General features: G+C 40.5%; 1 protein-coding gene across 1 annotated transcript in view; it reads right to left on the reverse strand.

Annotated features, from left to right (window-relative positions):
* The window catches only part of MAP3K5 (mitogen-activated protein kinase kinase kinase 5), a 233126-nt gene extending 218884 nt beyond the window's left edge, over positions 1-14242 (reverse strand). Inside the window, exon 1 of the mRNA XM_049788000.1 lies at positions 14221-14242. The gene's annotated coding sequence lies outside the window, so the exon portion shown is untranslated. The remainder of the gene's footprint in view (positions 1-14220) is intronic.
* Positions 14243-14622: the final 380 nt, after the last annotated feature.

A 14622-nucleotide genomic window follows, 5' to 3' on the forward strand; every position in this document is an offset into this window, starting at 1 on the left:
CCCATTGTGAGATATAACAAATCTCTCACATTTTCTTTCACTGAAATGTTTTTCAATAATTCCATTAGCCATTTTGTTATAACAAGCAATATAAATTAGTTTGTGGCTGTTAAGGGAGCAAGCTGGGGGAAGGGGAAATGAAGACAAAGGTGGTGGTATTGGTGTTGGAACACTCAATGCCCGAAACAACTCTGTAAACCACAGTGTTTAAAGTTTAGAAAAACAGATAGATCCAGATAGGCATATTATTAAGAGAAGAGGACCAATTTCTGTATGGAACTAAGTTAAAGGTACTGTAGGGCCATTCAGCAGATGTGGTAATATATAGCAGATGGTTCCACCTACAGATCTTGTGCTCTAAGCTATAAAGATATATGGGGGAGACAGCTGACATAAAAAAAAGTATTTTGTTCACTTCAAATGAACAAAAGAACAAAATCCAGCTGATCGCCTACACTGCTGTTAGAAAACTATACCACTAAACCTTTTTATCTTGATCTTTTTATTGTAACTGCCATTATCTTAACAAGTATCAAAGAAGATTTTGTACTATCTCAAGAAGCCAATATTTAAAAATAAATTCTCTGAAAATGTTCTTTAAAAAATTCAAGTTCTTCCATGAAAGCTGATTTTCAAAGTAAGTGTTTAAAAGTTTTAGTCTGTACTGGATGTGAATGTCTACACTTATCAAATCTTGGAAATCGCTTACGATTTTTTAAAATTATTGGTTCTTCATTGAATTTGCCTTCCTGTTCTGCAGGACATCAGTGATTCTTATCTTGTTTCTTTCATCCAATAGTTTTTTGGTGTATTATTCATTTATTTTCACATTTTTCCATCTCATGTTTTCAATGGTGTTGAGTCTGTATTTTAGATATATAGCTATACCACCCTCTCACATCATTAATAAACAGAAACCCTGACCTCTACAGCCACATTCTCATCTTCTTCTTGCCTTGATGCCTTTCCTTCTCTCCTTTTCCTCACTAAACTCTGGGTCAAGGGTGATCTAGGCATTCCCCTTTTACTACATTTTCACACCCAGCTGTTATCTATGCCACAGATAAGTATGCTCATCTGATGTTTATCTTTCTTAGGCTGGTTTATTTCATTCAATATATCTTCTGGTTCCAACCAGGTTGCAGAAAATTGCATGATTTCATTGTTCCTTGCAGCTGCATAGCATTCCATAGTGTATATATGCAAAATGTTTAATAATCCATTCATTTGGATTATTAGGTGGATTCCATATTTTAGTTTTTGTACTTATTACAACAATGAATAATGGTGTGTATATGTCCTTTTGAATGAGTGTTTTATTTAAGTCCTGAGGCAGATACGCAAAAGTGGAATTGTTGGGTCATATGGAAACTCAATTCTAAGTTTACTGAGAACTCTCCATACTGTTTTCCACAAGGCTTGAAGCAGACAACATTCCTCTTAGCAGTGAATGTGAGTTCCTTTTTTCATCCCATCCCTGCCACCACAGATTATTCCTACTACTTCTGATATGTGCTATTCTTTACTGGTGTGCAATGATATCATCATTGCTATCTTGACTTGGTTTTTCCTAATGATATTCTGAGCAATGTCCCACTTGACTTTCTCTGAGAAGTGCCTGTTCATTTATTTTCCCTATATTTTGATAGGTGTTTGAATATTTTTGATTGCTGCTGACCTTAGTGATTACTATATAAATATTCAGTATATCAAGGTTTAATTTGATTATATTTTATGCAAATTATTTTTCCATTCAGCTAGCTATCATTTAGTTTTAGCCTGTGTTTCTTTTACATGCAGAAACCCTTTAGTTTGATATTGTCCCATTTGTTTACTTTTTTATTTTGTTGCTTTTGCCGATGGTATCAGATCACTAAAGACTCCTGTTGAGGTCCAAATCTTAGACCATACTGCCTATGTTTTCCTCAATAAACTTTATAGTTTATGATTGGATTTCAAAGCCTTTGATCTTTAAATTGACTTGTATAAGGTATCAGATATGGATCCAGCATTAATTTTTATATGTTAAAGAAGCTATCTTTACCCCATTTAATTTTTTCAGTTATTTATTAAGAAATAATAACTTCTACATTTCTTTTTTAAAATAAATTATTTAATTGAATTACCAAGAGATACACAGCTACAAAGTTGTTCATGATTGGGTTTCAGTCATACAATACACAACACTCTTCACCAGTACACATTTCCTGCCACCAATGAACCCAGTTTCCCTCCCAACTTGTCTGCTGCCTTCTTCTGTGACAGACATTTTTTCTCTCTCTCCTCTCCTCCCCCATTTCTTTTTTTCACCTCCACATTCTGACTATTGTTTTGTTTGGGGGCCAAAAACCCTGTGGTGCTCAGGAGTTACTCCTGGCTCTACACTCAAGAATCACTCCTGGCAGGTTCAGAGGACCATATGTGATGCTGGGTATTGGACCTGCATTAGACATCTGAAAGGCAAATGCCCTACCCACTGTGCTATCACTGTATCACTACACCTCCACATTTCTTATTTTTAAATATGGCCTTGGCTGTTTCTGGTTTCTTCTGATTCTGTAAAAATTTATTTCTTATTTTTCTAGATCCTTGAAGAATTTGGATGGGGATTGTATTGAATTTATATAATAGCTTAGGTAAGATAGTCATTTTCATGATATTGATTCTTCCAATTCATAAGCATGGAATATTTTTCTATTTCCTAAGGTCTTCTATCTCTCTCTTAAGTGATTTAAAATTATCATGGTATAGGTTTTCCACCCCTCTGTTAAGTTGATTCCTAGTTACATGATGTTTCTGGATACTATTTTAAATGTAATAGACTCCTTAATTTCTTTCTCTTCTAATACATGATTTTGTATATAAAAATACAGCCGGTACCGGCAAGGTGGCGCTAGAGGTAAGGTGTCTGCTTGCAAGCGTTAGCCAAGGAAAGACCGTGGTTCGATCCCCAGCGTCCCATATGGTCTCCCCAAGCCAGGGGCAATTTCTGAACAGCTTAGCCAGGAGTAACCCCTGAGAATCAAACGGGCGTGGCCCGAAAAACCAAAAAAAAAAAAAAATACAGCCAATTTTGTATGTTGACTTTGTAGTCAGCTACTTTGCTGTATTGGTTACTGTTTTTAGGAATGTTTTATTGATTCTTTAGGGTTTTCTATGTATATTATCATGCCAACTGTAGTGATGATTTGACTTCCAACTTAAATATCTTTGATTTGACAAACTATTAGTTTTAATTCATCTCAAATTCATTTCAAGCATTCAAAACTCTATTATATGTGCTCTTCAAATTCTTCTTTGAACTAATTTTAAAATGTCAAATAATAGATTCATGAAATATTTGAAATTATACAGAGAATCATGAGTTACAATTTTTGAAAACTATGCTTTAGCATTTTCAATAAAGGAAGCACTTTCCCAGGAAAAAAATTGAAGTGGTAAAAAGGGGCTTTTGACTTATTTCCCTGCAAAAGAGAAAGAAGTGAAATAGTCTAAATGTATATTAGTGAGTGCATGAGTATCTTTGTATTATTTGATATTTATGACTAAAATGTCTCATGACTTAAACAGCTTTTTGAAAAGAACTAGATGAGTGGGAAGAACAGAATAGGGTGTACAGGTTGCTCTTCCTAACTTCATTCTTCATATCAATCTTCCCCCTAGAAATACAGTAAACATTTTTAATGCTTTCTTCTCTTTTGTGATTCTTTATAAAATATAGATCACAGGCAATTAGTAGATGCCTAAAAGTTTGAATTTCTGGGGTTACAGATAAATAGTATATGAGTTAGTTACAACATTAGTCTTGCTAGTAAACCCATTAGATCTTTGGCATCACACAAGCATAGCCAGAAGTGACCCCTGAGCACAAAGTCAAGAGTTAAGCCCTGAGCACCAAGTGTGGCCCAAAAATAAGCAAACAAAAATATTGGGAATATACTATAACATGAAGGAAAAACAAGTGAGACTCATAAGGAAGGCAGAACTTCTGAAGAACTAAAGGGGAAAAAACAATCAAGCTGTGAAGTCAACCCAGCTCTCTGGCTCAAGTTAAGGAAAGGGCTTACTTAGAACCATCACTTGGCAGTCCATCTGATTGCTATGTACAGAAAAGAGCCCTGACATGAATGCAGAAAGATCTATAGCTTCATGATAAGCAACTGGCAACAAAGACTTAGTCTATGCTGTAATATTAAGACTATTACATACAGTATTTGAAATGTCAAAGTCAACATCATAATCAGTTATTTTGCAAAGCTGCTTTCAAGAAACCAAACTTTGAAAGCAAGCAAGGACAAGAATGTGTCACCGTCAGGTCTCTTCCTCAAAAATCAAACTATCATTATGAATCCAATGTTAAAACTGAACCTTTTCAACAGCATATGGGCTTTGTACAGATGGAAAGTAGGTTGTTGTGAGGAAAATCCCTAGATAATTTGGAATGAAGAGGAAGTGAGCTTTATTCCCACTCTACTGTGGATTAATTTGATCAATACCCACTTCATGGAGTTTCTTTCAGTGTCAAAAAGAATTAGGCTGAAGATATAATTTAACAGGAAAGGCACTAGTCGGCATGCTTATGAGCCAGGCTTGATTCCAGGCACCACCTAAGGCCCCTGAGTACTGCTAGGAGTAATCCAAAGCACAGAGCCAAGAAGCCCTGAGAACTTCCAGAGCGAGTCTCTCCCTCCAAAAGAGATAATTATACTACTATATTTATTCTAAGGAGTTATTATGATAATGATCACTACACTGAATATAAAAACATGCATTTATATTATTACTCTGACTTAGCTTCATAAAATCACATCAAGTCTGATCATATCACAAATTGGTCATTTTGGCGGAAGGGGTTGGACCATACCTGGTGAAGCTCAAAGGGTTTCTCCTGGCTATGCACTCAGAAATCGCTCCTGGCTTGGAGGACCTTTTGGGATGCCGTTGTTTGCCAGACAAATGCCCTACCGCTGCGCTATTGCTCTGGCCCCAAATTGGTAAATTCTTAACTTGAGGTAAATAAAAGGGTCCCTGAACAACAGTCATCACATGCCTGGGTAGAGGTATCTGCCACAGTAAAACACTAGAACTCCTGAATGTGACAGTAAGAGATATAATACTTTTTTATTTTTGTTTTTGGGCCACACTCGGCGGTGCTCAGGGGTTACTCCTGGCTGTCTGCTCAGAAATAGCTCCTGGCAGGCACGGAGGGGGGGGGGGTGGATGGGGGGGTGGGGGGGTGAAGGGGGGATATGGGACACCGGGATTCGAACCAATCACCTTAGGTCCTGGATTGGCTGCTTGTAAGGCAGAGATATAATACTTTAGATCTAGTCTCCTTGGATGAATCTTTAATTAAAAAAATAAGGATAATCAGAATTTTTAGAAGATAATTTCTATGATACAGGCAAAAACCTGATTTTATGAATAAATGGCTACATGCATTAGGGCAGGGGTCTAAACTCGCTTCCTGCAGGCTGTTTGCGGCCTTCCATACAACATTTTGTGGCCCTGCCCTAGAGGAATCTTTTTTGTTTCGTTTTGTTTTAGTTGTTTGGGTCACACCCCCCAATGTTCAAGGCTTACTACTGACTTTGCACTCAAGGATCACCCCAACTTTACCTCCTGTGGCCCCCAGGTAAATTGAGTTTGAGACCCCTGCAGTAGGGTATCTCTTGCCTATATATCTATTTCTTAAATGTTTTCAGATACTAAAAGTATTAAGGAATATTGAAATAATTGCTCCCAATTATTTTCAGTGACTGCTATATAGAGGAATTGAACTTCCTTCCTATGTGAATTACCAAAGGTAATCACTTTATTCATTGTCAATTACTTACTATAACAGAAAATGTTTGTGATGGGATATTAACTGTTAATCTTGAATAACTTCTATGGCATTGAAGTTACAAAGATCTACTTGATTACAATTTTAAGTAGGAGAGTTTATTAATATTTTTGTTGTTTTTGAGCCACACCCAGTGGTGCTCACGGGTTACTCCTGGCTCTGCTCTCAGAAATTACTCTTGGCAGGTGTGAGAGAACATATGGGGTGCCAAGGATCAAACCTGGGTCGGCCGTGTAAAAGGCAAACATCTTATGCTATCACTCCAGTCCTCAAGAAGGATATGTAATTAATATTTAAGTGTTCTCTCCTGCCCGTTTTAACTCTACTCAAACTAAGGTACTCCCCTAAGGTACTCCCCAAAAAATACTGAGTAATTCATATTTTTAGTTTTTGTGTTTTCTTTGGGGGGGTATACTAGAAAATAAAACATAAAATAAAGTTCTCATTTCCTGAGTTTAAAACTATTTGAACAAGCTAAAAATAGCTTTGTCACATATCCTTCTTCCTTATTTCATATTTTGTGCTTATTTTAGTGTCTTCTCTAATTATAGAGACAAGCCACCGTGTTAAATCAATAAAGGAAACCACTATATTAGGATTACTAGTAAATTTTTAAATAATTTATAATTTTGCTTCAATTTCCTTAATTTCTTTTATAGTCTAATACATAAAATAATTCATTTTACTCTAAGAAAACAGGCATCTTTCTTAAATATAGCTACCTCTATTACCTAGATTCAATTTTAGCACAGACAAGCATGTTTTTGATTTAACCACCCTCCCAGGACTGTGTTTGCCCAGTTTCTTCCTTCTAGAATCATCCTGTACTACTGATCAGCCCAACCTAATTTACACATCCACATCTTAAGGGCTCATCTATCCCAATGATAGGTAGGTAGTAGTGGAACAAACTGTAACAAGTGAAAACAAAAATCTGTTGGTACCTGAGATAACTGGCATGCTTACTGGATTTTGTGCCTGTCAGTTTCCCAAAGTACCACAAAGAAGCTGTGAATTCATTCTGTGCTGCAATTCAACAACAGGAACTGAAAGGGTCTCTAACCGGACCTCTGAAACAGGAAGCAAGTGGCCCCAGAGGGGAACTGTCCTGTGGCAGAGAACTCCCAGAGGCTGACACTCAAAGCCACTGGTGGGACAGGTCTTGCTGAGTACTTGTAATTAAACTCACCTAGCAATGGAACCAGCAATAACTACCAATTAATGAACTTCTGAAGCTAACCAAAGGCCCCAGAGTGGAGAAAAGAAACTAGAAGTCTGGGAAGCAGAGTCATTCAGAACAATAATCTGCAGCTGACCAGGCTAAGAAAATTGGTGTTTACAAAACAAATTTGTATTCTCTGGAGTTTTCACTTTAATTTTATTTTTCCAACTCTAATAAAGCTTTTTAGTTTGTTTTTCTTTGTATTTTAATATCTTTCTTTAAGCACCATGATTACAAACATGTTTGTAGATGAGTTTCAGTCATAAAAAGTAACTCCCCCTTCCCGCCACCAATGCCCCCCCCCCATCTACCTCTGCCCCCAGCATTTGCCTGTCTTTGAGCTGTATTTCTCTCACTCACTACCATTTTCATAATAGTTGTTAGTGTAGTTATTTCTCTAACTGCGTTTCACCACTCTTCATATAATGGGCTGATTCTTTTGGCCCTCATCTCTATTATCTCTGGGTATTATTACCATACTGTCTTTTATTTTTCTTAAGTCCCACAGATGAGCGAGACTATTCTGGTCTATTTCACTCAGTATAATAGTTTTCATGTTCCAAAGCTATTTTCCACAAGCTTTTTGTTTTTAATTATAATTTAGCCTTGACTGACCAACTCTTTAAAAAACAAAAACAAAACCATAAAAACCAAGAGCAGCAAAGTCTTGGATAGACAGGAAACAACAGTATTTTTGTTTGTATCAGAAAAGACTGGAAGTCCTGGATTACCAAAAATATGTGTTAATCCAACACTAACTGCCTCTACCATGTCGCTGAAATTCAACCCCAAGGAAGTCAACGTCTTCTACTTGAAAAGTACCAGTGAGGACGTCTGGGCCATGTATACCTTGGTGCCGATTATGGCCCCTTGTCTCTGCCTCTCAAAAAAAGGTCAGGGAAAACATTGCCAAGGTCACAGGTGATAAGAAGAATTTAAAGATCAAGGGAAAGAAGACCATCCAGAACAGTGGCCCAGACTCGTTATCAAAGCCAAGGAACAGCTACCAGACAAAAAAGAAGCAGAAAAACATTAAACACAATGGCAATATCACATTCAATGAAATTGTCAACGCTGCCCACCAGATGTGGCGCTGCTCTTTAAGAGATCTGGTGTATGGCATGGTCTGTGGCTGCAATGTTGATGTCAGCCAGCCTAATGATATCATTGATGACGTAAGTGCAGTACAGTAGAAGACCCACTGAGTTAAGTATTACAAAAGTGGTTCAATAAAGTATCTGCTTAAGAATAGGGGAATAGAAGAAAGTCCTAAGATACTGTAGAGTGGTCTAGTAAAGCAGAAATCTAGAAAGTTTGGGTGCCTCTCCAGGGTCAGAGCCTACAGATGACTTTCATAATAATGGGTCTAAGTCAAGCAAGAATAAACTAGAGATGAAAACCATGAAAGCTAAATTCCGAGCATCTCAACCAGAGAGTTTCCTTCTTGTTACCTATTGTTGCTACAGGGCAAAGGTCAGAATAAAAGATTGCAATCTGCAGTAGGCCAGGCAAGGAGAAAAAGTGGGCGGATGTGAAGGTTGGTAACGAGGAAGTTGCTAACTGCCTCTACCCAGAGAGAGGGAACGAGGTGGCCTTGAGGGAGGCAGAGAGATCTTCCATATCCAAGAAGTAAAAGAGTCATTAAGTTAGGAGGGCAAAAGGTAGAAGGGCAAGAAGGCAGAAAAAGGTGAAAGCTTACAAAGTCCTATCCCTGGAGATCCCTCCTTCCCACAGCAAACATTTTTGCTACGGCTCCTTTCCCCTCCCCACAGAGCCTACCAACTCTTCTTATTGCCCCAGTTCACTAATCCATTTAAATCCAATCCATTTAAATAAGAAGGTGTCTATGCTAAAGGAAAATTATCATAGTGATCCTAACAGAACTACCATAAGTTCAAGTTTGGGGTTTCAGGAACATCATTTTCCTGTACATTAAAATGATAAACAGGTTTCACACTTTGAGTATTCTGATATTGCTGGGATTTCTTTCTACTAGGGATCACTTCCAAAAGTACTTGGGGTGAGGGGTGGCTGGGGTCAAGCAGAGCAGTGCTGAGTCCTTTAGTGCTAGAGAATGAACTCAGGTTTTCACATATGCAGGGCACATGGTTTATTTACCCCTTGAGCTATATTCCAGACAGCCTTCTCTGAAACTTCTTATATTCCAGACAGCCTTCTCTGAAACTTCTTATAGGCCAGACTCAGAATTTAGCCATTTTGTATGAAAAGTATTGTGTGCCAATGTCTAAGCATCAAGTTTTAAATTTTGAACATGAAAAAGAAACAACTTCTTTTTGATTCAGTTATAACCAAATGGAAATATGATCAAGTCCAGCAATTCTTGCTTTACATGACGAAACTTTATGAAAAAAACATTTTGACCATGTTCATTGGGGGTCTGTATTTTGAATGGACCAACTCTGTCCTAATAATTCTTGTCTTTTTCTTCAGAAAGGAGAGGCCACCTTAAGTAGTGCTCAGAGGTCCTGGAGACCACTCCTGGTGGTACTCAACCAACCAGGCTAGAATAATTCAACGTTTGGGTTCAATGATAGGGTAATATTGTGCCTAATCATGTTGTAAACCACCAGGGCCATATCCAGTAATATCAAGGAACTCCATCAGAGCCAGGAATTTAATTTGGGCATGCAAGACATATATGTCTAACCCCCCCAAGTTTTCTTTTTTTTTTATTTAAGTAACATGATCATAGTTGGGTTACAGTCATAAACAGAGCACCCCCCTTCACCAGTATATCATTACCCCCTCCCCACTTCTCATCTTCTACCTGTATTCGAGACAGGCATTCTACTACAGTTATTTGTTTTTAAGTTCAGTAAATTGTATTTTTTTTTTCCTTAAAGGATAAGAGTAAAAAAATATAGTAAAGGTGTGATAATGGCAATTGCCGTTGTTTGCATTGGTCCAGAAAAGTGGGGAAAATGGAAAATAATCCTTGGCCTGATTACAAAAAGGCCTCACCCCAGAAGTTTATTGGCATAAGACTCTGGGTTCCAGGCATACCAGTCCGTCCAACCCGAGTCATTCTCCGTGGTCCTGGTGAAACTTTTTCACACTTTAGCTATTGTTGGTATCAGATTCTTATATTTAAAGACTCTGGATTCTGTGCATTTCTTTCATCAATGTCAGGCTGATGTGGAGCATCCTCTAAGTTTCAGCATACCATTAAATGTGGAGCGATCTGCCCTGCATGCAGACTTGCTGAGTCCTCTGGGTGTTGGGAGCACTCTTTGGAGTAAGTCAATGCCAAAGCAGTGGTAGGTCTTCCCTGGTAGAGGCTTGGATCCTGGTAATGTTATAGACAACTGTGGCTGTTTCCATAGATGGTATCCATTGTTCAGGTGTGTGTGGGCGATGCCCATTCTTCTGAGGCCTGAGCCAAATCATTATGCCAATGTTCAGGGTAAAAGGCCTAATTACATTACCAAATTTGTGTTCCCATCTCTATGAGATAAGAATTTGTTTGCATATGTATTATTTTCCCACTTTAATGTGCCTATGCAAAAGAGACCCCCCGAGTTTTCTTTCCAGTCCCATGTCTTAACTTTTATAAAACTTTACTGTAAACAACACAGAAACTGCAAAGAGATATTATTTAGCATATGCTATGTCTTGTGCATGTAAACATGATACATTTTTTAAAGTATCAATAGAATTTAGTTTCACTCACAATAAGAATAAATGGGAGAATAGTTAAGTGTAGTCAAAGAACAACTATGTTAGAGTGAAATAATAACCAAAAAAGGGAAAATATGTTTAACTGTAGTTTCTGTCTTTATCAAGATTCCTGTATACATAAACAAATGTTGTAAGCTTTTACGGTTTTATTACTGCCATTCAGTTGGGTCATTGCAAGACCAATATTCCTTTTCAGCTACTGAGGCCTATATTAAGTCAGCCTTGCTTATACCCTTCCAACTCAGTTCAGGAGTCTGCTCTGTCCCTGCTCCCACTGACTGATTCTAGAGGTTTCCAGGAAAGGACACGCAGAGAGGATTCTGCTACATTCTTTGCCTCTGCTTATTCCACCAATTCTAAACTCTTTAGGCCAAAACCATGGTATATAAAAGCAGCTCATTCATCTTCATGGGTTGAAATGATTCTTTAGATATCAGTATCACTTTAAAGTACATCATTCAAGAGATGGAAGGAATTCTCAGAGAGTAACTAACTGTTCCAAGATTCCATTCTCTTCTGAGGCTGTAAATAACTCCAAAGATCAAAACCCAGAATGTTGAAAATACTGAAACTATTGTCCCTATTCTGACTTTCTGTCCCAGTGCACTGAGCTAACTTGTCTTTGAAAATTCATAAGAGTAAATAAAGGCACAGTAGAAATCTAATTTAGTTTTCCTGAACACTACCATTCCTTGACAATTTAGGAGCCTTTAGAAGAAATACAATACCCTGTTCACCATCATGTAGTTGAGAAAAAAATTCAAAATGAAAACTGAAGTTTAACTTGAAGAGCAATGTTCTTTCCTCTACATAATAAATTATTCAGCTTCAATTAGAACTAATGGATATACAACAAAGATCACCATGGCCAAGTTTTGAACCCGTTTTTCAATACATATTTTGTGCATCTTGCAAACCAAGAAATAACCCCCGCCCAAGAAATACAGGTTAAATTGCATAAAATTTGAATATTAATGCCTACTAATAAAGTTTTATTGGAATGCTGCCACATCATGAGTTTACAAATTGTATACAGTTGATAGAATTCAACAGTTTTAAAGATTACAGAGGTGAATGTGTGGAAGTTATCTTAGAAATGAGAGGAAATTTTTATATTCTAACTCAACAGCCCCCAGTTTATAAAAAGAGTTTGGACAAAATCAGTCTCATCTTCATTCTGTCCACATTTTCAGGCTGAATAAAAGATTTCTGAGTTTGTGAGGGATGTAGAAAGCCTGTCTGGAATACAGGAGAGAAGTGGGAGGTGGGGAGGGAGATGGGGGCACTGGTGATGGGAATGTTGCACTGGTAAAGGGGAGGTGTTCTTTTTATGACTACGATCATGTTTGTGATCACGGTGTTTAAATTAAAATAATACTTAAAAACAAAAGATTTCAGAGTTCATGTCTATCAAAGAGAGGTGTTAAGCAGAGCAGTAGAGTACTGCTCAACAGTAGAATAGAAGGATCCACTGACCTAGCAAAGGTGCCAGGCAAGAACAGGGTCTCACATGGCAGGCACACTAACCCCTCTAACAGTCTCTGGGCAGCTAGGTCACGTGACTCCAAAATGGCAGACTCCACTGATTCTAAATAAATTGGCCCATTGAAAAGCAAAAGAGCCATGCAGGGCCTTTAGGAAGTTAACAGAGAGGCAATTCTTCATAGATCAGATATGAGTCAGTCCAAGAGCCCACTGTCTGTCACACAAATCTCACCTAAGAAAGTTAAGTACTTCCTTCAAACTGTTATTTGCATGGTTAAATGAAATACAGTTCAGATACCAGTTGCCTTCTTTCTCTTTCCCAATTTTTTTTCTTTTTTTCTCTTTCCCATTTTCAAAATAAAATTAAAAAAAATTTTCAAAGTAGTTTTGATTTGGCGTTTTCAAACTCTCGTAATAGTTTTCTGTTCTTTAAAACTTCTTCAAATGGGCCAGAGAAATAGCACAGGGCGTTTGCCTTGCAAGCAGCCGATCCAGGTCCTAAGGTGGTTGGTTGGAATTCCCGCGTCCCATATGACCCCCATGCCTGCCAGGAGCTATTTCTGAGCAGATAACCAGGAGTAACCCCAAAAACAAAAATAACAAAACAACTTCTTCAAAATTACATTCCAAAAATAAAAATGCTGTGAATCTTAGGAAAATTAATCTCGTCATTTTTTTGTAGAAGCCATTGAAAGAAACAGTTGTTATGTATTAAACTCAGGTTCAGTTATGATGATTACGACTGTAAAAGAAAAAGTACCAGAACTAGAATGTCCTGATTTATTTAGTCTGACTTCCTTAGTGAGTCTTTCTTTCTTGTTCTTAAAATATTCAGCTCTGGCTGAATTCCAAAACTGGCATAAGCCTATTTCAGGTGTTTTGAGGACTGAAAGAACAGAAACCAATAACAGAATGTAAAAGCTTTTGTGATTGCAAATGCAGTACTTTAGTTTGACGCTCAGGGGTTACTCCTGGCTATGTGCTCAGAAATCGCCCCTGGCTTGGGGGACCATATGGGACGCCGGGGGATCGATACGCTAGTGCTTGCAAGGCAGACACCTTACCTCTAGCGCCACCTTCCCGGCCCCTGAAACTATTCTTAAAGTTTATTCAACCCACAGTTATAAAAATAAAGATGCAGATATTCTCAACGTTGTGCAAGGGCTAAAAGTCAGCTTTCAATTACGTTGTTGCTTCTATTAGTTGCTTGGAGAAGCAAAATGTAGTTTCAGTCATTGGAAGCTCGAATATTAATTCTGGAAACTGAGAGACTTTAAGAACTCGGTTCTGTGGACTGTTGTAACCATTCCTGTCACGCGGACCTATCTTAGTAGGATCGCATATTAGTGGTTTTTAAATGATCCTCAACGGTCCACTTCCCAAACCTCCGTGCAGCGTGGGGCAGGAAAGCATCTTTCATAAAACCCACCCTTCCTTTCACCCAGAATCCGAACAGAGCTAGGGACCACCGGAGTGCAGTGCAGCCGTGAAAGCCGTCTCACGGTCACCTGGGCTGCCATCCGCTAGAAAATCGGCCGGCTAAGCGAGGGGGAGCGGAGGCGGTGGCCCTGGGGCCCTGAGACGGGAGCTCGGGAGCTCAGGACGTGGCGGGGCGACTTCGCCGTCCAGAGCCCGCGCTCGCCGCGAGCTGGCTGCGGCTGCGGGGCGCGAAGCTTGAGCTGCAGCCGTCCGCCCAGGACCGTGGCGGGGAGGACCCGGACCCGGGACACGCATCCGGGGAGCACGTGGGCCGCTGCCAGCGACAGTGTCGGCAGAGCCGCTTCGGGGGGACGGCCCCCTGAGGAGACCCCAGGGGAGCCGAAGAGGCCGCCTCCTCCCAGGCGCTGCAGGGCACCTGCCGGGGCACGAGGAGCGACGCTTGCGAGCGGCCAGCTGTCCGAGCTTCTTCCCGCGGGTCCCCGCGGCCGTCGGCGCCCGCCCGCCCGCCCGCCCGCCCGCGCGCGCGCACCTGCGTTGTAGAAGCGGTCGAGCACGGCCGTCTCGCCGAAGTCCAGCCGGCCGAAGGGCAGCGTCTCCAGCGCGGCGCCCGCCGCCTCGCACGCCTCGCGCAGGCTCTGCAGCGCCTCGCTCTCGGCCGCCGCCCACGGCCCGGGGCTCGCCTCGTTGACCACGTACGCCACGGCGGGCCGGCGCGAGCCCCCGCCCGGGCTGGCCCTGCAGCGGGGGGCGCCTCCGGGGGCCGGGGCCGCGGCCTCCAGGGTCCAGAAGCTGCCCGCGGGCGGCACGGCCGGCGCCGGCGCCGCGCTCTCGGCCGGCGGGGCCCAGGCGGGCGCGGGCGCGGGCACGGGCACCGGCACCGGCAGGCTCACGCCCTCGCCCTCGCCCTCGCCCGCGCCCGCGCCCGCCTCGC

Source organism: Suncus etruscus, chromosome 15, assembly GCF_024139225.1.
Source record: "Suncus etruscus isolate mSunEtr1 chromosome 15, mSunEtr1.pri.cur, whole genome shotgun sequence".
Taxonomy (NCBI): Eukaryota; Metazoa; Chordata; class Mammalia; order Eulipotyphla; family Soricidae; genus Suncus; species Suncus etruscus.